The sequence below is a fragment of the Schistocerca nitens genome, chromosome 2 (genome assembly GCF_023898315.1).
Source record: "Schistocerca nitens isolate TAMUIC-IGC-003100 chromosome 2, iqSchNite1.1, whole genome shotgun sequence".
Lineage (NCBI taxonomy): Eukaryota > Metazoa > Arthropoda > Insecta > Orthoptera > Acrididae > Schistocerca > Schistocerca nitens.
The window spans coordinates 505744651-505772289 of record NC_064615.1 but is presented as its reverse complement, the minus strand read 5'-3'; the positions used below and the strand labels follow the sequence as shown (position 1 = coordinate 505772289).

General features: G+C 43.0%; 1 long non-coding RNA gene across 1 annotated transcript in view; it reads right to left on the bottom strand.

The window, feature by feature from the left end:
• Positions 1-27639, bottom strand: part of LOC126236483 (uncharacterized) — a 102887-nt gene that overhangs the window by 57234 nt on the left and 18014 nt on the right. The window contains exon 2 of the long non-coding RNA XR_007544922.1: positions 10783-10945. This is a non-coding gene — a long non-coding RNA (uncharacterized LOC126236483). The remainder of the gene's footprint in view (positions 1-10782; positions 10946-27639) is intronic.

Below are 27639 nucleotides of genomic sequence, written 5' to 3'. Positions count from 1 at the left end.
TTGGCATTACCTTTCAGTCACTTATATTGACACTATCCGCTGAGACTAAATATTTATTTCATTACTTTGTTAACATCCTTTGTCACGAGATACAGAACAGCATCCAGCCTGTACCGTACAGCCGGCCGCGGTGGTCTCGCGGTTCTAGGCGCGCAGTCCGGAACCGTGCGACTGCTACGGTCGCAGGTTCGAATCCTGCCTCGGGCATGGATGTGTGTGATGTCCTTAGGTTAGTTAGGTTTAAGTAGTTCTAAGTTCTAGGGGACTGATGACCACAGCAGTTGAGTCCCATAGTGCTCAGAGCCATTTTGTACCGTACAGCCGAGATACAGGGTGACAATTACAGAACTGTATGAAATAAAATCGTCATAACTTCTGAACGGTTTGCGTTAGCACGTTCAAACTGCACGGTTGGCCACGAGGCATGATGGGAATTAGTAAGCGCGTGCATGGTTTGGTTCAGCCACGAAGCCCACTTTTGATTGGAAGGGTTCGTCAATAAGCAAATTGGCGCATTTTGGGGACAGAGAATCCGCACTTCGCGGTCGAGAAGTCTCTTCAAACTCAACAGGTGACTGTGCACAGTCACGGAATAATCGGTGCGATATTCCTCGATGGCACGGTGACTACCGAACGGTACGCGAAGGTTTTCGAAGAGGATTTCATCTCCATTATCCAAAGTGACCCTGATTTCGTCAAGATGTGGTTCATGCAAGACGGAGCTCGACCCCATCGAAGCAGGATAGTGTTTGATCTCCTGGAGGAGCACTTTGGGGACCGCATTTTGGCTCTGGGGTGCCCAGAGGCCACTGTCATTAGCCTCGATTGGCCATCGTATTCCCCCGATCTGGACACATGCGACTCCTTTTTGTGGGCTATATTAAAGACACGGTGTACATATTATGTTTATAATATACCCGGTATTTCAGTCTTCGGACGTCCTTCCACACATTTCCTTCACGTCACCTTTACGAAATTTGATGTACGGTGAAAGTGTTTAACAGGCTGCCCATCATCCTTATTATTAACTGTCGGTCTGATCTCACAAGAGCACGCACACGTTCGACGTTTTCGTCGGTGTTTTAAGTTGAAGGTCTCGTTTAGCGAGATTCATCTTCAAAGTTTTCTCGACGCTTCGAAAATGATTTGTCCCAGCGAAAAACTTGTGCTCTTGATAAGGAATGTCCTCCATTAGTCTGTCTCAACTTTTCACAGGACATACTCGCGGATTCCCCTAGTTTAACACAAAACTTGATGGCATAACTTTGTTCCATTTTCGTAACACACAACAAAAACGCAACTTCACTGAAGGCGCTCTCAAAAATCATGTGATGGCTGTACGGAGCTGAAACTCGGACTGAGCATCTGGAAGGAATGAAGATACTGGTCTACACAAGTAGAACAACAAAGTGTTGCCAGATCGCTCGCAGTGCCGTCAGTCTCTTTACTTTCGTTACACACCTCGTATGCTGGCACCATTTTCCGCAAAGGTCATCCGTTAACACAGGAAAAGTAAAACTACGCTTGTATAACGTCTTAGATTCCAAGAAATTCAGCTTCCATATCTCTCCCGTATGAATCGCTTGTGGACTTTGTCATGTTATTTGTTTCTGTGCGTAATCAGAATGAACTTTCGATTAATTCGACAATGAATAAAGGACATCGTTGTGGTATGGTAAGAAAAATGTCATACTATTCTAATTTCAATGGTCACACATTTGTTAAATGAACGTCGAGGGAGAGGATAACGTTTTGTCGACAGAGAATAATTAAAGACGGCACATTGGAGCAGTTGTTTCAAGAATGGAGGAAGGTATCAACATCTGACATAACACAGGAACTGTCCCGATACACGTATACAGTATTTTACGATCAGCCATGAGCGATGCGCGTCACTGTACCTGATCAGGATTGTACAACGACGTGCCATGAGTTTGTGCTGTGAAGCACTTGTCCCCTACCCGCTTTCAGCTGTACCGCGACTGCTAACTGTCCTCTTTCATAGAGCACGCAGGCCTACTACTGCTAATGACGTCACTACTGAAAAGTTCGACAGGCATCCCATCTGTAGGAGCAACACAATCCTGTATTTGTTGAAATCGGCAAAATCGGCGACATTCCCCAGTCTCCCAGTCATTGCGTGCCCTTCGCGAAAACATTTTTACTGCGTAGGGAGGTCGACAAAAGGTTATGATTGACCAGTGGATGTTGGAAAGCTACAACAAATCTCTGTTACGTATTTGGCTATATGCGCTACTTTCGCGTTGTTCTGATACACACAATAAAAAGAAGACGACGCTACAAAAGTGCAGGAGAAATCGGAGAACGTACCAGTAAGGTATCCTACATTCAAATCGTCGCAGACGGAAGAAACGGACACGCTTAGAGCCATACATAAATGTGTAAAACAGGAACCACTCTAATGAACTAATTTTATTGAAAATTTGCACTTTTTTTGTAGCAACACGACTCCCGTTTCGATTAAGGATGCAGCCTATATTACTTTAGACAAAGCTTAAATCAGTAGTTCTTAACTTACACGCTGGTTCGTAAGCCCTACAACATATAGTACTTGACACCAGTAGTTAAAGCTGAATATGAATATATCAGTACTGCTAATAACAACGAAAGCATAATCTGAAACTCGTGAACATTAAGAAACTCAACGCTGATAAGCTCGCCGTTGAGAGCCCGTAGCCCGTATACTCCCCCCCCCCCCCCCCCCCTCCTCCCACCGCCCGGCCGACACCGCCACACACACACACACACACACACACACACACAAACACACAAGCGCGCGCGCTTCCGCTTGCGCAATTGTGTGTCACCGCTAGAAACCACCTACGCTTAAACGTCATAATGGTAATTTTATGCTGTCTGCTCACGGAAAGTAGCATGCGTAACAATGGGAGGATCGTCGAGTTGTATTTGCTTTTCGAATAATCACGTCTTTTACGAATCTGTGTGAATGATAGCAGAAACCATAGCAGTTATTATTATATGTGCATTTATGCTTTCAGCACCGTAAGGAGACAACTGAGAGTGCTTCGACATTCACATTTTGAAGTAATATATATCTATAGTGAAGGCAGGAAAAGTGCGGGTGAGAAAATTACACGTGTTGCACTAATAAACGTCTTCAGAAGAGTGAGCTGGGTTCATTCTGAAAAATATATCTCACTAAATATTCTTATTACTTTACTTGTACTATTTGTCACATATCCTTTTCTAAAACTGAAGTAGTCCTATAAATAACCAGCTGCTTACAAATGCTGCATGATGTAGTTCTCTGTTAACGTTCTCCACCAATATGGCCTTGTTGGTGTAGTAGTTTACTTGATGTGACGAACACAAATACCAAAAGTGCACAATTTGTTTCACCTGATTGTGGGATGACTAAATGCTGAAAAAAATTATGGACCATCTACTGCCGCTTTAGTATTTCGATTTAAATCAACGCCTGCCGTGAGACTTAACCTTACAAAAAACGTATCATCGTATGCAATATACTACGTCCTGCTTCCATAAGACTTTGTGGAAGGTTTCATTGTAACCATGGACAGAGGGCAGAATATGGTGGCCAGCAAAAGTTCACTGCCACCTGTCCGTCCTTAATGGTAGTTTCCATTGAAAATTCTTCAATCTATCATATCCAACCGACTACCCCTACATCAAGCGCCACCTCACTTGCAAGTCTTAGCAATCTCGCCTACGCAGAGGGTATAACTACTACATCCTTTCTGCCATGGAAAATTGTCCAATGCAATCTTCGCCGTAGAATATCTGTAGACTTTGGAAGAATAGAGAAGATAACAACAGAATGTACCTTTTGATCTGTAACTTAGACGATCTTTGGTTTATTCAGAGATGCAGCACATAATTTCAGCAAAGGCTTGCTATACTGGTGTCCTGAATCATACTTACTACAAGGTGACTCAAAAGAACGGAAAATTTTGGAATGGAGGGTAATGGATGAGCACAGTTTCTTTGCACATATTTAGGTATGTCAGTTGTCGAATGTCACATGCTTTTTATTTCTTGAATATTACGCCCTATAGATGAGGTCTCCCTCGGCGCACACGCTCCTGCAGCCTGATAGGAATGTTTTTTATGCATGGCTCGACCTAACATTTCAATAGGAATCCATATTTCATTCATGTTCTTGCTTTAAGTTCTTCGGTGGTAGCAGGTCGAGTATGGTAAATCGCGCTTTTAAGACGGACCCAGAAGAAAAACAACACGCTGTCAGCTGAGGCGATCTTGGGGGCCATGCAGTGTCACCGTGCCTCGAAATGAAACGGTAACCAAACAATAGTCGCACATATCCCATTGATATCCATGCCATATGTGCCGTTACTCCGTCATGACGAAACCAACTGTTGCCAGGAAAATGAGACAGTTCATGCGCAAATTTATGTCATGGCAACGTACCGAACAGACGCTACAGTGGTTGCTCACCCATCACCATCTTCAAATGATGGGAGACCTATAACGCCAATCGATGACATGGCGGACCAAACAGGTGTGCAGTGGACGCTCGTGTAGCTGACGTGGATTTTGTTGAGATCAATAGCGAAAATTCTGTCTGTTGACAAAGTCACCGAGCTGGACATCCACAAGTTGTTAATGAAATTGTCGTCGTCGCGCACTTCCGCTAATATGCGTTCAGAAAATTGTCTACTCACCAGGTTGACGTCGCTGAACGATCTGCAGCTTGTACGAATGGAACTTTAAATCCACTCTCAGTATTCGTTGAACACTCAAGTGATGCAACTGTAGGGACTCTGCGTGACGAACAGAGCGCTGTGAGCTTCTTACGAAAGCAGTTCGCACAGCCTCGATATTATCTCCCTTATGAGTGGTTCGGGGTCTCCTTGCAGGTTGGCTTCTTCACTGCACAATCCGTAGCTTCAGAACTGCGGACCCAGGTGTTGATTGTATGCCGTCCGATGTTGAAATAACTCCGAAATTCTCGATGCGCGGCCTCCAAATGGCTCTGAACGCTATGGGACTTGACATCTATCAGTCACCTAGACTTAGAACTGCTTAAACCTAACCAACCTAAGGACATTACACACATCCATGCCCGAGGCAGGATTCGACCCTGTGACCGCAGCAACAGCGCGGTTCCGGACTAAAGCGCCTAGAACCGCTCGGTCACATCGGCCGGCTGCGCGGCCTCCACACTTGCAATCTTGTAATAAGTTTTTACCGCAAAGTCACGCTGCACACCGTTTCATTGCATCAGGTTTCCTGTTTACTAAATAGGAAGACAGTGCGAGCAGCATTCTATATATCATTCGGTGCCAGCTACGTCGCAGTGTTGCCACAACACGTTGCAAAATTGCCTATTAATTTGTGTTACCTTCTATGTTCAATACTGCACATGAGGCAAAGGCGAGCGTTCATTTAAGAATACAGATAATAATATGAGGATCATAATCTACAATTTAGTTAATAACATGAATTAATTCTAGCTGAAGTTCATCCAAACATTGTAAAATAGGGTCTGTTTAGCTTCTCTATCACTCACGCTCTTCGAGAATGTATTAAATGTAATTGCTGGTTGCAATACTCGTTCGAGTAGCGCATTTTATGGTGTTAATCTGTGGACGTGCTGTACATAACATTATACTGTGGCTTAATGCGAAATGTCCCGTAACGAGATGTGAAGAGTCGATGACGTTCACCTTTCAGTAGTGATTTGCGTGTGCATTTATCACAATCGGACAGCAGCCACGCCATCTCAATCATTTTCCTACAGTGCATTAGAATGTGAGCTTCGCCCCTCCCCCACCCCAATGTATTAAGTGCATGAAAGTGATCTGAGGGCACTCACCCATAATAATTTTTAACGACCTGAATACTTACTTACTGCAACAGCCCGTCACCGCCAACGTATCTATTGGCATACGTATCCACGCTGCACAAGGAGGTTAGTCCGTAGCCGGAATGTCATCTTATACAACAATGTTATATTTTGGTCATGAAAACTAGCCAACGTGTGGCAGAACGAATTCTGAAAATTCTACATTATCGCGTTGCCATTTATCTTCAGATAAGTTTGCGTTTGTGCAGTTATGTGCTATCCAGTGAAAAATTGTGATAATGGTATTTTCAAGCAGCAAAGCAGCAGATCTTGGCACGCATAACAGTGAAAGCAACATCGAGCTGTTTTTAATTTTCGTTAATTGTACCTATGACAATATTACGGAAGTAAAAGAAGGAGCAGGTGGAGTTGGGATGGGAGATACGACACTGCGGGATGAATTTGACAGTGCTCTGAAAGAACTAACAGTAAGTGGAAACGAGGCCCCTGGAGGAGACGACATTCCCTGAGAATTATTGGGAATCTGCGGAGAGCCAGACAAGATAATATTATTCCACCCTGGTGTACAAGACAGGCGAAATACCCACAGACTTCAGAAATAATATAATAATTCCAGTTCCAAAGAAGGCAAGTGCTGACAGGTGTGAATCAGCCTAATAAGTCATCATTACAAAATAGTGACACGAATTAATTACAGATGAATGGAGGGAACTATTAGAGGTCAACCTTGGGGAAGATCAGTTTGTGTTCCGAAGCAATGTGGGAAAACGCGAGGCTATCCTAACCTTACGACTTACCTTAGAAGAAGACTGAAGAAAGGCAAACCTACGTTTAAAGCATTTGTAGATTTAGAGAAAGTTTTTGACAGAGTTTACTGGACTACGCTCTTTGAAATTTTGGAGGTAAGAGGGATAAATTAAGGAGCGGAAACTTATTTACAATTGTACAGAAACCAGACTGTAGTTAAAGATTCGGACATGAAAAGGAAGCTATAGTTGAGAAGGGCGTGAGACAGGGTTCTAGCCTACCCTGATGTTAATCTATACATTGAGCAAGCTGTGAAGGGAACTAAGGACAAAATTGGAGAGGGAATTAAAGTTCATGACGAAGAAATAAAAATTCTAAGGTTTGCTATGACACTGTGATTCGTCAGGAATGGCTGAGGAGTTAGAAGAGGAATAGAACGGAATGGATAGGAACTGAAGAAAATAGGAGAAATAAAAATTCTAAGGTTTGCCGGTGTCATTGTAATTCTGTCAGGGACGGTTAAAGAGGTGGAAGAGCAATAGGGAATGGAAGGTATAAGATCAAACTCAACGATAGTAAAACACGGGTAATGGAATGTAGTCAAATTAAATCAGGTGATACTGATAGGACCAGGTGATACTGATAGAATTAGGTTACCATAAAATGAGGTGAACAGAAACAGTTCAAATGGTTCAAATGGCTCTAAGCACTATGGGATCTAAGCACTATAGGACTTAACATCTGAAGTCATCAATCCCCTAGACTTAGAACTACTTAAACCTAACTAACCTAAGGATATGACACATCCATATCCGAGGCAGGATTCGAACCTGCGACCGCAGGAGCAGCGCGTTTCCGGACTCAAGTGCCTAGAACCGCTCGGTCACAGCGGCCGGCTAGAAACAGTTATAAGATACTAAATAGATACAGTTATAAGATACTAAAAAAAGTAAAACAAGGGTGATGGAATGTAGCCGATTTAAATAAGGCGACGATGAGGGAATTAGATTGGAATGTGAGACACTGAAAGTAGTAGATGAATTTTGTTTGTTTGAGCAGAAAGTAACTGCTGATGACCGAATCAGGAAAGATATAAAATACAGACTGACAACAGCGAGAAAAGCGTGTCTGGAAAAGAGGAATATATTAACATCTAACATTAATTGGGAAATCTTTTCCGAAGGTATTTGTCTAGAATGTAGCCTCGTTAGGAAGTGAAACATGGATTATAGGCAATTCAGATAAGAAGAAGCTTTTGAAATTTAGTGCTGTAGAAGAACGCTGAAAATTAGATGGGCCGATAGATCGAATTGCATACAAGGCGATACTGAATCGAATGGGGAAAAAGTAATTTATGGCCTACCTGGACTAAAAGAAGCGTCCGGTTGATAGACGCATTCCATCCTCAGGAATCAAGAAATTATCAATTTGGCAATGGAAGGAAATGTGTAATGGGGGGGGAGAAGGAGGGGAAATTGTTGAGGGAGACGAAGGGTTAAATACCGTAAGAGGGTTCAAACGGATGTATGTTGCGGTAGCTATGTTGAGATGAAAGAGGTTTGCTCACGTAGAGTTGCATCAAACCAGACTCAGAAATTATTTATTGCATGGGATCCAGACTTCTGAATTTTCATCTGAGTAACGGAATTGCATGAGGTCCAGACTTCTCATATTTGAATTGAGTAACGTAAATACGCTGCTGAGAGGGTGCGATGAGCAATGACGTTCATGTTTTGAAGTACGATGCCTACACCGTCAAAAAAAAAAAAAAAAAATGGCTCTGAGCACTATGCGACTTAACTTCTGAGGTCATCAGTCGCCTAGAACATAGAACTAATTAAACCTAACTAACCTAAGGACATTACACACATCCATGCCCGAGGCAGGATTCGAACCTGCGACCGTAGCGGTCGCTCGGTTCCAGACTGTAGCGCCTAGAACCGCGCGGCCACTCCGGCCGACCCTACACCATCAGATGCAATGACTACTTAGTGGCAGGACAATTTGAAAAGATTTCTGTCTGAGTTCTTATTACGAAAGGGGCCAACCAATGGCAGATGAGGAAGGAAGAAAGGAAACTTCTGGAATAATAAAGAAAACTTCCAAATTATTCCAATAAAACTGAATAGTGAAGCGTCCCTTAAGGACCTAAGGAGAGTGGTTTGGAGCGTTAAAAGAGCTCGCACACAAGAACGACGATGTACACTATACAGGCAGCTACTAGGGCTTCTGCCGTTAGTACAATTTAGTACTCATCCACTGCTGCTTACCTCTGATATGAGCCACTCTGATACTGATATTATAAGAACTGGATTCTCTACGTAAGACAGCTACAGTTCTGGAGATGTGTAATGAGATAAGTACACAACTTCAGCAGAGTCATTCAGGCGACGACGGTACTTTGGGTGAAAGTGAAATGTCGGTGGTTTCATCACACCAGGTCGCAATAACCAATCTACAACCATTTTATTTTAATAGCAAACAAAGATTGCTCTACATATAACAATGAAGCAGCCAATTAAATAACACATTATTGCTTACGGCTACATTTCTGCTTAAAGTTAAGAGGTTCGCGCGAAAAGAAGACGAGCTTATGGTTTAAAATACGTGGTCCTGGTCCTTAGAAAGATGTGGGAGGAAATCGGTTCTAGACAAATCGAAGGGAACGTTGTGGCCTACGTTTGAAGTGATTGGTAAAAACTACGAAAAATCTAAATCAGCTTGAATCTGTGCTTCCGGAATACTTGGCCAGTTTCTTAACCACTGCGTCGTATCGCGCAGCGCTGTTTCAGGCGAGACAAATCGCGCTTGTATTGACATCAGTTTGCAGTTTATTTAATGTATATTGCATCAAACACAGTACATTAATGGAGGGAAATTATTAGTGGCAGAGGAACTATGAGCACAACTGCGGCAAGCTATAGTTAGAAATACTGCTTATCACTACTTCATACATAAACACTATACAACTGAAAGTATCTAAATATACACTTGTAACTACAGCAAAAAGGCTCCTTTACCTTTATTGTACTCTGCACCTGTACAGACAAACTTCCGATCAAGTGAATACACAATTTACTGGTAATATGAATCCCTTCCCCGAAGAGAGTTTGGACCTTTAAACTATAGAGCAACATCGACCTCTGATTTGAGAGTCCTTAAGAACCAAATTGATTAAAAATAGAAAACAGTGCTTCTTTTGTGTAGGAGCTAGCGTGTCTCCCAGTGATTAAGCAAACTGCGGTGCACACGAATAACCATTCACCTCCCCAAATGAGTGGCCAGGTCGATAAATCGCTTTGGTGCTCAACTCACGTGCAGCCAGTTCGAAATATTTTGATCCCTAGAATACGGCTGATAGTGCAGGGATACACCAAGGACACGTTGTGTCATACAGTTTCTTATTCACGCTTGTCCTAAACTACAGCCCAGATATCGTCACATTGTTCCACACTGAATGAGAGACAGAACTCATTTATAGAAAATGTAACGTAATCCAGGCACAGAAGCCATGTGTTAATTTTATGCTCATGAATACTCGGTTTCTGGGTGTCTTGATTCAGTGGCTGATGCCAGTGTTTCAATCTGATTTCCCTTGCTCTGTGAATATAACTGCTTAATTATTCAAGCAGCTCATCTTTTGGGCTCATCAAGCTGGGAAGGGAAGTTCCTGTTCCAGATAATGCTGACTGCAAAAACCCAGAACCTCTGCCTATCCCCCTTGAAGCTGTAAGCGGGGAGACTAGACGCTTAACCTCCCGAAGACACGAAGGTAGTTAGCGGAAACATAGAAGTCACGTATATTTTGGCAGCGTACATTGCCTCCAACATCAGGTGATCCATGCTCCAGAGGTGTGTAAAATGTCAACAGAGTTTAAAATCACATAATATTTATTTGTTAGAATAAAAAGGCTGAGAAGGAAAAGAAAGGCACTGCGATTCTAGTGGAAAATACGAAGTAATGGGTCTTAATGACACTGCAAAATTACTGTGTAGAAGTAAGGTTAAAAGAATAAGAAAAAATATATGTTGACTGCATTATAGTAGGCACCAAAAAATTGGGCACCAATTTACTCTGTCGGCGACGTATCAAACGTAACAGGTGTCCCTGATTAAATTCATAAGGATAAAGTATGACACATAGATAAATACTTATTTTGAATTGCATGTACCATATTCACGTTTTTGTGTACATACATACTTACTGTTACGCTGTAGAAGTCCCAAGAAGTCAATCTGGAATTTTCTCTGGACTGTTTTTGGTGACTGTGCCTCCAGGCACCAGAGGACACATTGGGCTCTCTCCTATTTCGGGTACATGTTGCCTGCAAGTGGTGTCCGATTCCTCTGTTGTTACGTCACTAGCCCCTGTTACAAACAAAGTGACAGTAAGTATGTACATACACAAAAACTTAAAAATGTCACTTGCAGTACAAGATAAAAAGTATTTGTCTATATGTCATATTTTATACTTTATGAATGGATAGACTGTAAGGTAGCTATAATTTCGCACCTTACAATAACTCATCCACAAACTTTGTCGTGATCTAAAAACACAATTAAGTATCATGTGATAGGTTGTACATCGTATATATGAATATATAAAGGAGGCTGACATTGTCACGTACGCCTAGTAGATAACTGTTAACGCTTATTGCATGAAAAGTGACGGAGTGTCTTTATTATCATACTGGTAGAGGTAGGAACGACAGAGGGAATGAAACGGCAGGAAGAACTCAAGCGTGGGTGGAAGGCCCGCAGAGGTGTTGGTCCTGCTTAAACACAGGAAGCAGCTTGACGGACGTCGTGGCACCTGAGCTCTGGAGCACAATAGGGTGACGGCTGGCCGCTATTGTAGAAGGGGAGGGAAGGATAACCGGATAACACTTCCGAAAGCTGAAAATCTTGGACGCAGGTGAGAGGAACGAAGAAGCAGAACCTCGGAAACCAAACAGGCTGGGTTATTTCCAAGGATTTTTACTCAGAAGCGTACCATTGTACGACTATAGGTTTTTCCTCGCAAACTTTCGGCGCTGGACGACAAAAGACTAAAATATGGTTGGTCGGCGTTCGGAAGAATCTGTAGAGAGGAATAAATTCCGCGGTTTCGGGAATATGATTCGTTTTCGGAATTACGTTGGTGGGGAGCCAAGCCTTGCTGGGAAGCCAGCGCTGCAGAGACGTGGTCTTCCGTTGTGAGCGTCCGTGTGTGACTGTCACTCGATATCAGCTTTTGTTGGTACAGACGGACTTGCTGTCTTTGCCCTCAGGAGATTTTTAGAACAGTTAGGCACTGAAGTGTTGCGAACCTATACGATTGTGGACTTGACCTCCGGGTTGGAAGTCGTCGTTGGGTACGCAGCGTTCAGTAATTCAGAGCACTTCTTCTGCCTATACTTACGTTGAGACATTATCTGAACTCCGTACTTGTGGCTGGGAATTCGCGTTTCTCGTCTGTACAATACAGAGAGGAGAAGACAGTATTAGAGTATGTTAGTCAGAGGACCGCCTTCTACCGCCCTAGTGTTTGAAAGAGTTTATTTGTGGCTAGAGTTCTTCCATCGTCGTAGACGCGTACGAGAACCATCAAAAAATGGTTCAAATGGCTCTGAGCACTATGGGACTTAACATCTGAGGTCATCAGTCCCCTAGAACTTAGAACTACTTAAACCTAACCAACCTAAGGACGGCACACACATCCATGCCCGAGGCAGAATTCGAACCTGCGACCGTAGCAGTCGCGCGGTTCCAGACTGAAGGCCTAGAACCGCTCGGCCACCAAGAACCATCACTTCGACGCACCGGACACGGGACATACGGTGAAATCGCAAATTGCTTCGGCTTATTAGGGCTATAAAAGCTAAACAGTTGTGATCACGTTAGGTTCCACACCACCATAGATCATCTTTGAAAGTAGTGTCTTCTAGTGTTCGGTATGTAGATGATGTCAGTCATTTCGCGTTATTGATATTAGACTGCGCAGTCATAATAAGGGGCAGAGTAGGGCAATTGATTAGTAATTTTACTTAGGAAATGGAAACTTTGTAATCTAAAGGTTTTTCTTTTAAAATCTACAATAAATATATAAGCAGGAACAACGTTTATCTTTTAGTAGGATTAGTTGCCTTCATTATTCATTTAGGTTTACATTGTAATTTATTGAATTAAGAGATCCTGAGATCTGCTTCAGGGGTTAGTCAGACAGGGCCAAATCTTCATTTTAGCGTTTATTATTCTCCGTTGCGCACATTCATTTTTACATCCGCCTGGAGTCGCATCTTGGAAGACTGCTGGGGCACCCGCTACATATAGATGAAATTACCGAAAGCTGACAGGGAGAGCTCAGGTGCTTTTGTAGTACGTGACGGTAAACTTATGAGCACGCTATTTGCTGGCGAAAAACGTTTCTAACCAGCTCAGAGATTGAAATGTAAGGCGAACTATGACAGATAAGCCATTTTAACAGTGAATTTGATACGGGAACAGCTACAGAGAAAACCGAAACAATGATCTTCCGAAGCAAACGTTAAGTGAGTGAAAATTGTGGCTAGTAATAAAACTTTTGCACAAATTTAGAACTTAAATGTGTACGCTGTCACGTAACAGACAAGTAAATCACGAGACACAGTTGTTTCAGGAGTGCAGTCTCGCTGAATCATGTTCGCCATCGACTGCACTATTCAGAAGTCTAAAATTTCAACAGTGGAAATTGTAATAACTAGCATGTTCGCAATAGATTGAGCTATTTAAAGGTCTAAATTGCAGTTGTGGAAATTATAATAAATAGTATAGATGATGACGAAGATGACATCATTTAAAAAACAAATCACGGGAGTGTACTTTCTGCCACATATGTCTTGTGAAATGACTACGGCGAAAAAATCAGAAAAGTTAGAACTGGTAGGCAGGTTTACGTCTTCCACCCCTTATACACAAATGAAACAGAGAACTTTAACAGTTTTAAATTCACTCTGGGGACAACCAACAAATGCCGGAGTGCAACGTTATGCATAGTTATTTTAACATCACTGCTGCTGCAAACATGAAAAAAATTAAACTCCAGTAGCGTCGCAAATTAAGCGAATAAAAGAAAGACACATGCTGTTCTTGGGGCATATAAAACTGCGTGGCCATAAAAAAGCTTTAATAATCGTATTTGGTGGATTTTCTTTCTCACCGAGTACGTGGTATGAATATAAGCTGTTTAAAAGCACCAGCAAATTGAGAATCTCTCGAAAACGCGTCGTTTTAGCTACGATTTCTTATAATAAAATGACGAGAAACTGTATGTCGGCAGGTAAAGGCTTCCTGTAGTTGATGTTTTAAAGATATAATTTGTGTGCTACCAAAGTATATCGTTTCAGTGCTACGGCACAATGGAGATCTATCAAAAGTGATGTCTTTTTGGTACAATTTGTATATTAAATATCAAATAATGAGAGTTGTAGATACAGTCTTTAGACAGTGTATGCAATATACACAGGCCTGGTTGCGCTCTCTAGAGCTGAAACACAGCTGATAGCGACGTGTAGACATGAGTTGTGGAGAGGGATAGAACGTTCGCGTGCACCTCCTCACTTTTTTTTTTTTTAGCTTCTGTTTTCTAAAAGATTTGGATCTTCGTTATTCATTTAATAGAAGTATTATCTCAAAAGTCGACATTATTTCTTGCAAATATTGTTTTTTCTGCAATTCATTTTGCAAACGGCAACGGTTGGAATGTTTCTCCAGTGGCCAGAAATCTTAACGTAACAGCCAGTCTATGTCTGAAGGAAACATAGGTTACACATTGTCAGTTTCTCATATTGCGAAACTTTCTGTAAAATATGTATACCTATCTATGGTTTACGGTCTGCCTCGAGTTTGTAATTTGCCGGTAAGTACCTTTTGTAACTACGGTGAGAAGCTTAAAAAACTCCTCTTCTTCTCGAATGAAATTACGAAACGAATCTCGATCTTGAAATGTAAGTGGTAAAGTATTTACTAGTTATTAGTTATTGATTAGTTATTTCAAATGGTAGTCAATGCAACATCGAGAATATATTTGTTGTGCATGCTCAAAGTTATATTGGATACTACACCTTAACTTTATTCAATTTACAACCGAAAATAGAATAATAAATTCAACTGAGTTAACGTATAACTTCTACTAGTGTGTATCTCAGACCTTTGTACGTATACAGCATTATATAGTGGTCCTCTATCAGCATTTCGATGTTCAACCCATCGGCGATTCCATCTTCTCCGCTCTGCTTCGATAATCGCTATTAGAATTAACGCAGCTACTTCACGCACGTGAATTTCGTAAGGAAACGGCATGGTTTGGGAGCTAAGTAAAGCCGACAACAGCTGCTGGAGAGCACTGAAAGCGCAAATCACGTTAACCAGCTCGTCCCACGTAACGACGGCGCTGTCTCGTGGGACTGGTTGTCCAACTTGCCACTCTTCGTCGGACGTCATCTATCTCGTCTGTTACTCTAAACCGGTAAAGGTACCAGAGCGACGAACGATACTCTAGAACGAGAGTTTTGGAGCTACGTGTGTCGCGGATGGGTTAAAATTCTAATGTTTTTTTTTTTTTTTTTGCTGTTTTCAGAGGCATATGTCAAACAGCGTAATCTAACGGTGAAGGATATCTTTGCCAGTTTACACGCAATACGCTACATATATTTAGAATCAACTGCCTTTGCCTCCAGCCAATCGTTGACACTCTGCAGATTTTTCTGTGTTTTGTTATAGTTCTCTGGAGCTGTAATCCTTCTTGAACACAGCATTGTCAGCGAACAACTTCACAAAGCTTCCTGCGGTATCCACCACACCATTTATATATTTTGTAAACAGTAATCCTTTAAAAACGCATTTGTGGTACACCTGAAGATAACTTTACATTTCTGGATTTTGTCCCTTTAATAACGACATATTGAGTTTATCTGCAGCGAAGTCTTGAATTGAAAAACAAATCTGGCCTGATAGTCGGTAAGCTCATAATTCGCTAAACGACAGTGCGAAACTGATATCGAAAGAACATCGTTATTCATCTTTAGAGAATCTGTTGGCTCTGCACATGCACGTTGTGCTAGAACTGAATCTAAAGACAAACTAGTACAGTGGAGTGCGAAACTTAAGGACGAGAGCAACTTTCACGTGATTCACCTCTGCCAAGAAACATGCTCAATGAAACTTGCATAATGGATAGAAATAATTGCTGGGTATACAGGGTGTTACAAAAAGGTACGGCCAGACTTTCAGGAACCATTCCTCACACACAAAGAAAGAAAATATGTTATGTGGACATTTGTCGGGAAACGCTCACTTTCCGTGTTAGAGCTCATTTTATTACTTCTCTTCAGATCACATTAATCATGGAATGGAAACACACAGCAACAGAACGTACCAGCGTGACTTCAAACACTTTGTTACAGGAAATGTTCAAAATGTCCTCCGTTAGCGAGGATACATGCATCCACCCTCCGTCGCATGGAATCCCTGATGCGCTGATGCAGCCCTGGAGAATGGCGTATTGTATCAGAGCCGTCCACAATACGAGCACGAAGAGTCTCTACATTTGGTACCGGGGTTGTGTAGACAAGAGCTTTCAAATGCCCCCATAAATGAAAGTCAAGAGGGTTGAGGTCAGGAGAGCGTGGAGGCCATGTAATTGGTCCGCCTCTACCAATCCATCGGTCACCGAGTCTGTTGTTGAGAAGCGTACGAACACTTCGACTGAAATGTGCAGGAGCTCCATCGTGCATGAACCACATGTTGTGTCATACTTGTAAAGGCACATGTTCTAGCACCACAGGTAGAGTATCCCGTATGAAATCATGGCGGTGAATCGAGGAAGTACAGTACATACTGACGAAACTAAAATGAGCTCTAACATGGAAATTAAGCGTTTCCGGACACATGTCCACATAACATCTTTTCTTTATTCGTGTGTGAGGAATGTTTCCTAGCCGGCCGAAGTTCTAGGGGACTAATGACCTCAGAAGTTCAGTCCCATAGTGCTCAGAACCATTTGAATGTTTCCTGAAAGTTTGGCCGTACCTTTTTGTAACACCCTGTATTACGGAAGATAACTAAAAGTAATACCGTAATGAGACGAACAGAAGTGGCACTTTTATTCAAAGACTGTCTTTACGTTGAAGTCAACGCGATTTGTGGTGGCCACCCGGACAGTGGACAGTACAAATGGTCGGGCTGGCGGGGGAGGGGTATGGTTCTTAATACACCACCACAGACGGTAACATGCCACGTGCCCCCGTGAGGGCCACAGGGTTGGTAAGGAGTTATTCTTGTGGGGGAGGGCGTTACGGTTCTCCTGCAGCGCGGTTCACAACTGCTGAATCTTCGTTGGTGCATGTGCTCGAGCTGCAGTACATCTCTCCAACGCATCCCATAAGTGCTCGATGGGATGTAAGCCGGGTGAACGGACAGGTCAGTCCATTCGCCGAATATCCTCTCGTTCCAGACCTCCTCTACATGCGCTGTTGGAATCGGTCGCGCATTGTTAGCAATAAAAAAAAGAACTCAGCACCTGTTGCAGTCCAGAAAAGATGCACGTGACGGAAGGATTGCAGAGTCGCAATAACCCTGACGGCGAATGTGCCAAAGATTTGTATAGCATACCCTCATACGGTGAAAGATGGGGACACGTATTGCACCCAGCAAGACTGTAGAACATGATCGTTCTGTTGGTCCACATGTTATGGTGTGTGTGTGTGTGTGGGGGGGGGGGGGGGGGAGGTCGTAATACTGTATGACTCTTTGAACACGGTAAACTCAACGGTCTACGATATTCGATATTGTGACACTGTTCTCCTCTCCACGTGCGACATTTCTGTAACGACATGTTCTCTCAAAAAAAAAACCACACAAGTGTTCCGTCAGATCTTGATACGATGTCGAAGTGGTTCGAAGACTAGAATCTCGTTCTCACTGCTCAGAAATATAAAACTACAGTATCAGTAAGTCACAATTTGAATCCGTCAAGAAACAGAAATACTTGTGGGTAACAATTTTTGGGTATATGAAATTGAACGATCACATAGGTTCAGTCGTAGGTAAAACAAGTGGCAGGATTCATTGGCAGGATATTAGGAAAATACGGGGTGTTCAAAAAGTCTTTCCGCAGTGCCGTATGATTGTTAGCCGCGCGTGCCGTATGCCGCAGTGAATATACCGAAATCAAACTCAGTGACATACAAGTTATTTCTTTTTCTTCTTCTTCTTCACGGGTGGATCTCTTAGGACCACGGATAATCAACATTTGTTGGCCTTCATTTTCGCCCAGTATTCCTTCATAAGCAACGAATGAGCTAGCTTTCTTTGCGTAGGCCACATATGTCGGTTAGTTTTTCTATCTTCTTCTTCAAAACCCCGTGTGTTTGTGATTTTTCTGATTTCATTTCTGTCATGTAGATTTGGAGACCCTAATTCTCTCAGGTCTTTTTCCGTCTGTTTGTACCAGTTCAGTCTTGTAGTTTTTTCTTTAAAAACGTATGGATTTTGTGCGTTAACCTGTTTGAGTTATTTATTTATTGCATATTCATTTTTACTTGCAGATTTTCATATTAAATGTTAAAAGTGTCCCCCCTGTTGTTGAATACACAATTCAATTCGTCTAATCATGTTTCCAAACACAAGTTGTAACATTTCTTCTGTAACAGAAGCAGTGAACGTGGATATTACAGTTTTCAATTCCTCGATGGATTTTGGACGGTTTTATAGTCAGTTGCTTTCCCTGCACCTCAGAAGAAAAAGTCAGGTGGTGTTAGATCAGGCGATCGTTGACGCTGAAGTCTCTGTGAAATTATGCGACCAGCAAAACCATCAGCAAGCAGTGACATTGAAACGCGAGCTGTATACGCGGTTGCAACATCTTGTTGAAAGTAACCTTTAGTATTTCAGTTAAACACAAGTTCTCCTATGAATTGGTACAGAATATCACTGCAGTATCGTTGTGCGTTTATCGTTTCTTTGAAAAATATGAGACCCACAATCCGACGTCTAGAAATTGCAATCCAAACTCCTACTTTCACAGAATGAAGTGGTTCCTCATGAATACACAATGGATTTGCAGTACTCTACATGCGAGAATTTTGCGAGTTCACGTACCAGGATAAATAAAACCACGCCTTATCAGTCAAAAACGTTTCATTAAGAATATCCCTTCCATTTTGTTGAACGAAATCTTTGAACCAGTGACAATAATGCTGTCTCTTGACATGATCAGTATTTTTCAGTTCTTGTATGGGATAAGTTCTAATTTCTTTCCTTACAGCTGTGTGGCCGTTCCGACACTAACATCGACTGCCTGGGAGAATTTTCTTACTGACTTGTTCGGAGTCATGGACATTTAATCGGAAATATCCTCAGACAAAACGCTAGGGCCGCGCGGGATTAGCCGAGCGGTCTCAGGCGCTGCAGTCATGGACTGTGCGACTGGTCCCGGCGGAGGTTCAAATCCTCCCTCGGGCATGGATGTGTGTGTTTGTCCTTAGGATAATTTAGGTTAAGTAGTATGTAAGCTTAGGGACTGATGACCTTAGCAGTTAAGTCCCATAAGAAACTTCCTGGCAGATTAAAACTGTGTGCCCGACCGAGACTCGAACTCGGGACCTTTGCCTTTCGCGGGCAAGTGCTCTACCAACTGAGCTACCGAAGCACGACTCACGCCCGGTACTCACAGCTTTACTTCTGCCAGTACCTCGTCTCCTACCTTCCAAACTTTACAGAAGCTCTCCTGCGAACCTTGCAGAACTAGCACTCCTGAAAGAAAGGATATTGCGGAGACATGGCTTAGCCACAGCCTGGGGGATGTTTCCAGAATGAGATTTTCACTCTGCAGCGGAGTGTGCGCTGATATGAAACTTCCTGGCAGATTAAAACTGTGTGCCCGACCGAGACTCGAACTCGGGACCTTTGCCTTTCGCGGGCAAGTGCTCTACCAACTGAGCTACCGAAGCACGACTCACGCCCGCGAAAGGCAAGGGTCCCGAGTTCGAGTCTCGGTCGGGCACACAGTTTTAATCTGCCAGGAAGTTTCATATCAGCGCACACTCCGCTGCAGAGTGAAAATCTCATTCTGGAAACATCCCCCAGGCTGTGGCTAAGCCATGTCTCCGCAATATCCTTTCTTTCAGGAGTGCTAGTTCTGCAAGGTTCGCAGGAGAGCTTCTGTAAAGTTTGGAAGGTAGGAGACGAGGTACTGGCAGAAGTAAAGCTGTGAGTACCGGGTGTGAGTCGTGCTTCGGTAGCTCAGATGGTAGAGCACTTGCCCGCGAAAGGCAAAGGTCCCGAGTTCGAGTCTCGGTCGGGCACACAGTTTTAATCTGCCAGGAAGTTTCATATCAGCGCACACTCCGCTGCAGAGTGAAAATCTCATTCTGGAAGTCCCATAAGATTTCACACGCATTTGAACATTTTACAGTCTGGAGCCGCGCGACCGCTACGGCCGCAGGTTCGAATCCTGCCTCGGGCATGGATGTGTGTGGTGTCCTTAGGTTAGTTAGGTTTAAGTAGTTCTAAGTTCTAGGGGACTGATGAGCTCAGAAGTCAAGTCGCATAGTGCTCAGAGCCATTTGAACCATTTGAAAACGCTAGGGCGACCACTTCTCGGTGCATCTCTCAGTGAACCCGTACTTCAAAATTTGTTAATCAAATCTCGCACAGTATCGCGATGTGGGAGTGTTGTCTCCAGGAAAACTGAATTAAATGTTTGACGAACTGAAATTGTGTATTTACCGCCAGCTTTGAACACTTATTCGACTAAAAACACACGTTCTTCAATGGTTAGCAATTTAACAGTGACAAAAACGAAACAAACGAACAAAGGAACTAAACTTAAACGTTCACGTCAACAAGTAACGACACACACCAGCGATACTAGTGACGCTGCCTGAGATAAACGAAACAGTGGAATGTTGGGAGAGTCTACTTGAAGGGAAGTAACCCAGGCAGGCGAACAATCATACGGCACTCGCGGCTAACAATCATACGGCACTGCGGTGAGACTTTTTGAGCACCCCGTATAATGAATCTACAAAGAAGATTGCTTGCAATGCACACACTCACCGCCCCCCTCCAGCCCCTCTGTTCATATGCGACTGGAACGGGAAGGAGCACTAAAAGTGGTACTCTCTGCCATGCATTTAACAGTGGTTTCCGAAGTATAGATATATATGTAGGCGTAAATCTAGAGCCTCTGACTCATTGATATATGTCCTACTATATATTTGAGTAATAAAGAATAAAATCCATGTTTACAGTCGTGGCATAAGAAGCAGTACTACAGAGCCATCTGACACAAAGTCTTTCTCTTCGAGGAAGGCAGTGGTATAATGTAGTGGGCGAAACAGCCTGACGTGTGTCTCCTCCGAGACGCGCCTGCCCCGCACACAAAAGGAACCGCTTAAGTGTTTGCCGGCGCTGTCCAGCTTTTGCGGAGCCCGAGACGAGGACGAAGCAGACGGAACACGGGAACCGGTCTATCCCGCTAGGCTTTGTTCTGAATGGTTCAGAGTGAGCAGAAGGGGTTCGCCGGAGTAGCACCCTTTCGACACGAGAAAAGCATATTGCTGCGCTCGACCCAGTGAACACGGGAAACCGATACAGGAAGCGCCGGTCTCTACAGCTGGGAGACCAGCCCGAGTTTTCTCTAAAAAGTTGTACTTAGAAAACACGTCGCAAGCTGGAATCTTGCAGGACACTGAGCGCAGTGGGCGCGTGCGCAGCAATGGAAGTTCAGCTTCCTGGAACTTGGGACTGGAAGAAAGAGATGGACCTGGAGGAATTTCCTGTTGGCTGATGCTAACGTTCCGCCAGCCAATGACAAGACATGACACATGATTTCCGTGCTGTGCCAATACAGGGGAGGGGAGACGACGAACAATACCAGGAACTTGGGAGTTGAAGAGATTTTTCCGGGTATTCTCTTTTGATGATCTTCAGCTTCTCGTGGTGTGCTGGGCTCTGACTTCTGTGGTTGATCCACCTAGTTTCCGGACTTCTGACTGATCCTCTCATCTCGCTAACGGCTCTGATATCATTTAGAGCTCGTCTCTGGACTACGCACCTGCACTGATTATTCCCAGATTCCCTGTCGACTTACACTTGCTCCATGTAACGATAACTGCCTTTCCAGCCACTGTTGGATTTTGGTTACAGTCCAGTGCTCGTGTGACTGACTTCGCCTTTTATGAAGCCAGCCTTCTCTTTTCCATCTGATGCTGCTTGTGCACGTTAATTCCCAACGCCGATTCGAGTTTTGACTGCGATTCATTAACGCCGCCTGTGTTATACGGTCTCACAGATCTCGGTCAGCGAATGATGCCCTCGTAGTGCGCTACCTGTAGTGGACGCGCAGGCTCCGTAGCGACCGCTAGAAGGAAACCGTACCAATCCTCTCCGGCCTATACAAAGGAGAGAAGGCCGCTCCCCGAAGGCCGGTGACAAACGCGCTCTTCAGCCCGTGCGAGAGGCAGAGGTGCGAGGGGAACTCGCCACCTACGGCCATTTTGAACCAACGATTTTTTGGTCCAACTCGAATACTCTTGGAGTGCACGTGTGTAAAGCCGAGTTTCCACAGGCATCTATTTCTCACACGTGCATCCCCCCAACACCACTTGCGCATGTCAACTTACATGTGGAAACACCCTACTCGCTTTCTGACATGGAAACTTATGCGTAGCTTACGACAGTTAAAAGGCTTTTAACTACCTTGCACGAAGTCGCTTCCCCCACCATCGTCTACGAGCTTCAGAACTGGCTCTAGATGGATCTGCTCTCAGTCTATTCTAGTTCGTTCGATAGTACAGATCTAGGAACGTTAATGTACGGAAAAGTTAACGTCTTGCCAGAACGATGGGATTAGTTTTCAACCAAATAAATAAATATTATTTAAAGTGGCAAAACGTTCTTAAACAGTGTGATAAGAATATCATTCTAGCATACAGCAACTCTTTATAATCACTTAAAGTTATTTATCGTTTGAAGTGACAAAATGTGTTAAAAAGTATTGCATGTGATTGTGTGACTTTACTGAGATTTATATTATTGCAGAACAGTCAGCAATGTAAAGCTTTTATTTCAATATAATGTTGATAATTTTTTGCTTTGGTCTCTGAGCGGAAATATCGCCGTGAAATGGAAATTTATTTGTGGCGTTAGAGATGCAAAACTACTTTTGAACGTATTACAATCCTATCTAAATATAAGAGTGTTTGTACTGGCCCTATCACTGAGAAATGACTAATTTGCACAGTGGTACAGAGTTTGGTTACAAGTTTAAATACAATACCGCTAAAACAAAAGTATATTTACAGCACCTGTTACTCATCAGATCTTGGGCTAACTCTTACAATAAAAACGAAGCTGAACTGTGGGTACAAAAGACGTTATTTTTCGATGTATCCTCAGTTTGTTACAGATGACATCAAAATTTAGAAATTATGCTCTCGGAATGTAATACGGAAAACGTAGTGACTACAGTTGCTAGATACTGCAATGTTACTTGTAATTTAATGCGAGCTGGTACGGGATATAGCATGCTTGTAGGCTTATTAGACTTTTATACAGATCCAGAAACTTGGCTCAAAAAGATTTCAGAACTGGTTTCACTCGTTCGAAAATGATTTTCGAACGAAATGTCGTTTTGCTCTAGTCCGTTCGAAAGTACAGCTCTAGGATCGTTTATGTACTGAAAAGTTAACGTCATGCCACAATGATGGGATTATCACATTTTATGTTCCCAAACGTGATGCCCATTTACATATACAAAACCTGTGAGTCCGGTTTTCTTTTGTCAGCGTCACTATAAGCTCTTCGGCTAAAAGTTGCACAGCTCCGGTACGAATAATTTCACTTGTCACCATCGTAAAAGTAGTGGTAGCAGTTTTTCAACTAAGGCGTGTGGAAACGCTCATGTAAGGGCAGTGGTGGGGGGATGCACGTGTAAGAAATTCATGCCTGTCGAAACCAGGCTTGAATCAGCAACCAACCTCGACGTGAGTGTGTCTGTCAAATCAACGATTTATAGGTTGTACCGAATGTGGAGTTTTAAGTTTCGAGTGTGCTGGACAGTGCGCATGTCCAAAAACGAAGGACAGTGGCTGCTTCTGCTAAGATTGGAAGTAAACCTATTCTGACCGTGCTCACTCCTATTATAGAAATGGATCTTGTGCTTTGGTGTCTTCATAGTCTTTATTGTGTTGTTTGCTTTGTTTTTTGTGACGCACGGAAAAGTTACATAAGGTGCTGGTTTTTTTTCCAGCTAGTATTCTCCTACAAGAGAGGCAAAATATTTACGCTTTACAGAGAAAAAGCCTACACTAACACACAAACTGTTGTCACTGACGTAACTACGTAGGCTTCCGCGGCCGGTATCATGATGCCCTGAGAAAGGCTGGCTGTTACAGTGCGGTCGAAACGTCGGTTTTATATCCACTTCTCTTCTCTCCATATAGAAACTGACTGTATGTGCAGGCTAATCTCAGGAACTGCTATAGGGATTTTGGTACAGTTTTGACTAACAGATATACTGATTCACGAAGCAGGCTAACTTATAAATATTTCGTACAAATTGCCTGAATTACGATTAATTAAAGTTAAGTTGTGAAAACGATGCCAATGCCACCAACCAAACAGCCGTCATTGACATCTACATCTATGTGATTACTCTGCTATTCACAATAAAGTGCCTGGCAGAGGTTTCAATGAACCACCTTCAAGCTGTCTCTCTACCGTTCCACTCTCGAACGGCCCGCGGGAAAAACGAGCACTTAAACTTTTCTGTGCGAGCCCTGATTGCTCTTATTTTATCGTGATGGCCATTTCTCCCTATGTAGGAGGGTGCCAACAGAATGTTTTCGCAATCAGAGGAGAAAATTGGTGATTGAAATTTCATGAGAAGATCCCTTCGCAACTAAAGACGCCTTTGTTTTAATGATTGCCACTCCAATTCACGTATCATGTCTGTGGCACTATCTCCCATCGCCATAACTCGAGAGAGCAACAGTTTCTTGAGAGCGCAGCTAGCGAGGGATATCTTGCATGACATTTGTTGGTCTAACGGAGGTTTTCGGTCATCGGGCTGGCTGCCTCTGTAATAAAAACCCGAGTTTAATATTAAACGATGAACTTGAAAGGGTGTTATGTGACGTCAGTCCAGACCAAATCACGAGAGCAATGACGAACACAATGAACGAAAAAAGAGAAGTAGTAGGTTCGGGGATCGAATCCTACCTGGGTCACTTATTTCACTGCCTGTTTTAACCTAGCATCCACCTCTCAATGATGTGGAGATAAGCATTTCGAAATATTACTACAATTTCAAACTGCTAGTTTCTGCTTCCCTCAAATTATCAGTCGCTGTTTGCACTCTTAATTCATTGCAAATTTTACGAACAGCGGGCACTGAGTCATTCAGCTTTGACGAATTGTAATACATATGGCAAATAAGGGAAAGATAATCACCTCATTGTCAGGATGTGATGTGAGACTCACCATTTGAAATAATCAAATATTTTTAACCAATAGCTTTCTTGCAATTGTTTGAGACCAGTTGCATAGGGAGGAAATAAGAGAATCCAAAATATGTGGTATTTTATTTTTTACGCTACAGGTAAAACGTTTACCGAAAAACTACTTCTGTAACTTCAGCAATTTTACTTCGTTTGCATACAGCGCGTTCTTCCAGCAGAACAGCAGATGACACAAATTTAAGCTTCCTGCCTTCCTTGAATCAAACTGAGGTGATGACACGAGTTTTTGCGTAGCACGGCGAGGAACTCTGCCATCAAGAGTACACTACAAAGAGTTGTGGTAATGAGCGTAAGCAATGCATCACAGTGCGTGCTAAGCTTCACAAGTTGTGAGGTAGGCGAACCAAAGACTGCGTTTTATTGGCAGAACACTTAGAAAATGCAACAGATCTACTAAAGGGACTGTATACACTACGCTTGTCCGTCCTCTTTTGGAGTACTGGCACATGGTGTGGAATCCTTACCAGACAGGAACAGCGAAGTACATCGAAAAATTTCAAAACAGGGCAGCACGTTTTGTACTATCGAGAAATAGGGGAGAGAGTGTCACGAACATGACAAGGGATTCGGAGTGGACACCATTTAAAAAAAGGCCTTTCTCGTTGCGGCAGGATCTTCTCACGAAATTTCAGTCACCAACTTTCTCCTCCGTATTTGAAAACATTTTACTGACGGCGACCTGCATAGGGAGAAACGATCATCATAACAAAATAAGGCAAGTAAGAGTTTGCACGGTAAGATATAGGCGTTCGTTTTTCCGCGCGCTGTTTGAGAGTGGAATAATAGAAAATTTTATAAAGAGGGCCAGTTAGCCCTCTGCTAGACACTTAAGTGTTATTTGCAGAGTATCCATGTAGATGTAGAAGAGGAGTGTTGTGACATGAGATAAACATGTATATCACTCTTGTTTTTTTCTAATTTTTTCTTCCATTTCTGACACCTCAGCCAGTATCCGATAAACATTGAATCACTCACTCACACTAACACACACATATATACTCATGATTCGCATACAGCATTTACACTGGTTGTAAACATATCACTTACATAACGATGTGCTCCCATTATTCCCATTAGATGTCACTACAAATAAATGCCAATTCAATATGGGACACATAACATTCGTGCCCCCAGACAAACGTCTTGCTGTGCGCTGCCTACACCGCGTAAGTTATATGAACATGATTATATTCAGTTATTTAGCGTTGTTCTGTGAAATTTATTAATGACTCTATTGAGTTGCCCGCAAACAATATCCCCTACGCCACTTAAGTTGTCTGACCATAGATACTTAATGCTACTCTTTCGAAGCCGGGCCGGTCGCTAGGGGTGTAGAATTGAAGTATTTTATAGAGTGACACGGAACAACACTCGAAAGAACTTTAATCATGTATTAACATCGCTTGATCCTACACTTCGATACTACATTTCGATTTTTTCCTAAAAAGGATAGCTCATAACCTCACTTTCACCATTCAGATGTCAAATTGCACAGCACACATCTTTCACAACACACGTCGTTTTGGCGCTAACATGTAAACGAAAATGACCACTCGAAACAGATGAGACTGAGCGCAGGAATGAAACGCCAGTGGCACTGCGGTAGACTCGATTGTCTCGAGTAGTCATTTGAGACAAGAAAGTCGATCATATAAAAGAGGCTTAAAGATCAACGACCATCCGCTGCAGCCCGACTACCGTCAAAGCCATTCGCCTCCGTCGCCGAAAGCTGACTCGAGGCATTGGTAAAGTCGCCGGCCGTAGATAACCCACCCGTGCCGTGTCTGCACACTCATAGTGACCCTGGGACCATTTACTAACGATGTTCTTATTTTCCTTAATTGTTTTAACAAATTAGTTGTTGTGCTATCTTTTGAGATCAGTTCTAAGTAATTCGACGCGCAATGCATATCCACTTTAGTGGTAACATTCCATTTGATCGAGAGTGATCAACTCTGACGCCCAGCTAAAGAGAACTTCATTAAATTTTACGATTTTGCATATCGCTTTTGGATTTTTATCCGTTTACCACCAACGTGGAGCTCGGAATCTTGCGAGTGACCACAATAAACTTACATGTAACCAGAATATCATCAGAGTACAGGGTGTCATCTGCAGCTGCAGAAAGCTTAGCTCGCTAGAGTACACGTGATGTAGGCGTAAGCCTGTCGCCTATAAAACTGCACTTCACACGCTGCGGGGTGTGTGGCTAGCAGCTCACAGCCGCAACCGTGGGTTCCCGACACCTGCTCTGCACGGCGTGTGTTCCGCGAGGGCAACCAAGGACGACGCCCAGCTCTGGACGGCCGCCATCCGACACTGTGACTCGCAAGGTAGAACTGCAAACTTCTCGTTGCAATTTTATGCAAAAAACACTTCGGCGTTCCATTTTTTGTATTTATTTATTTACCGTTTGGCACAGACACTTGAATATGTATGGGACACTGGGCATGTAAATGACTCCGGCTGAGGAGCTGAGAAACAGGTACATCAAGATTTATGTAAATTAGCTACAAAACA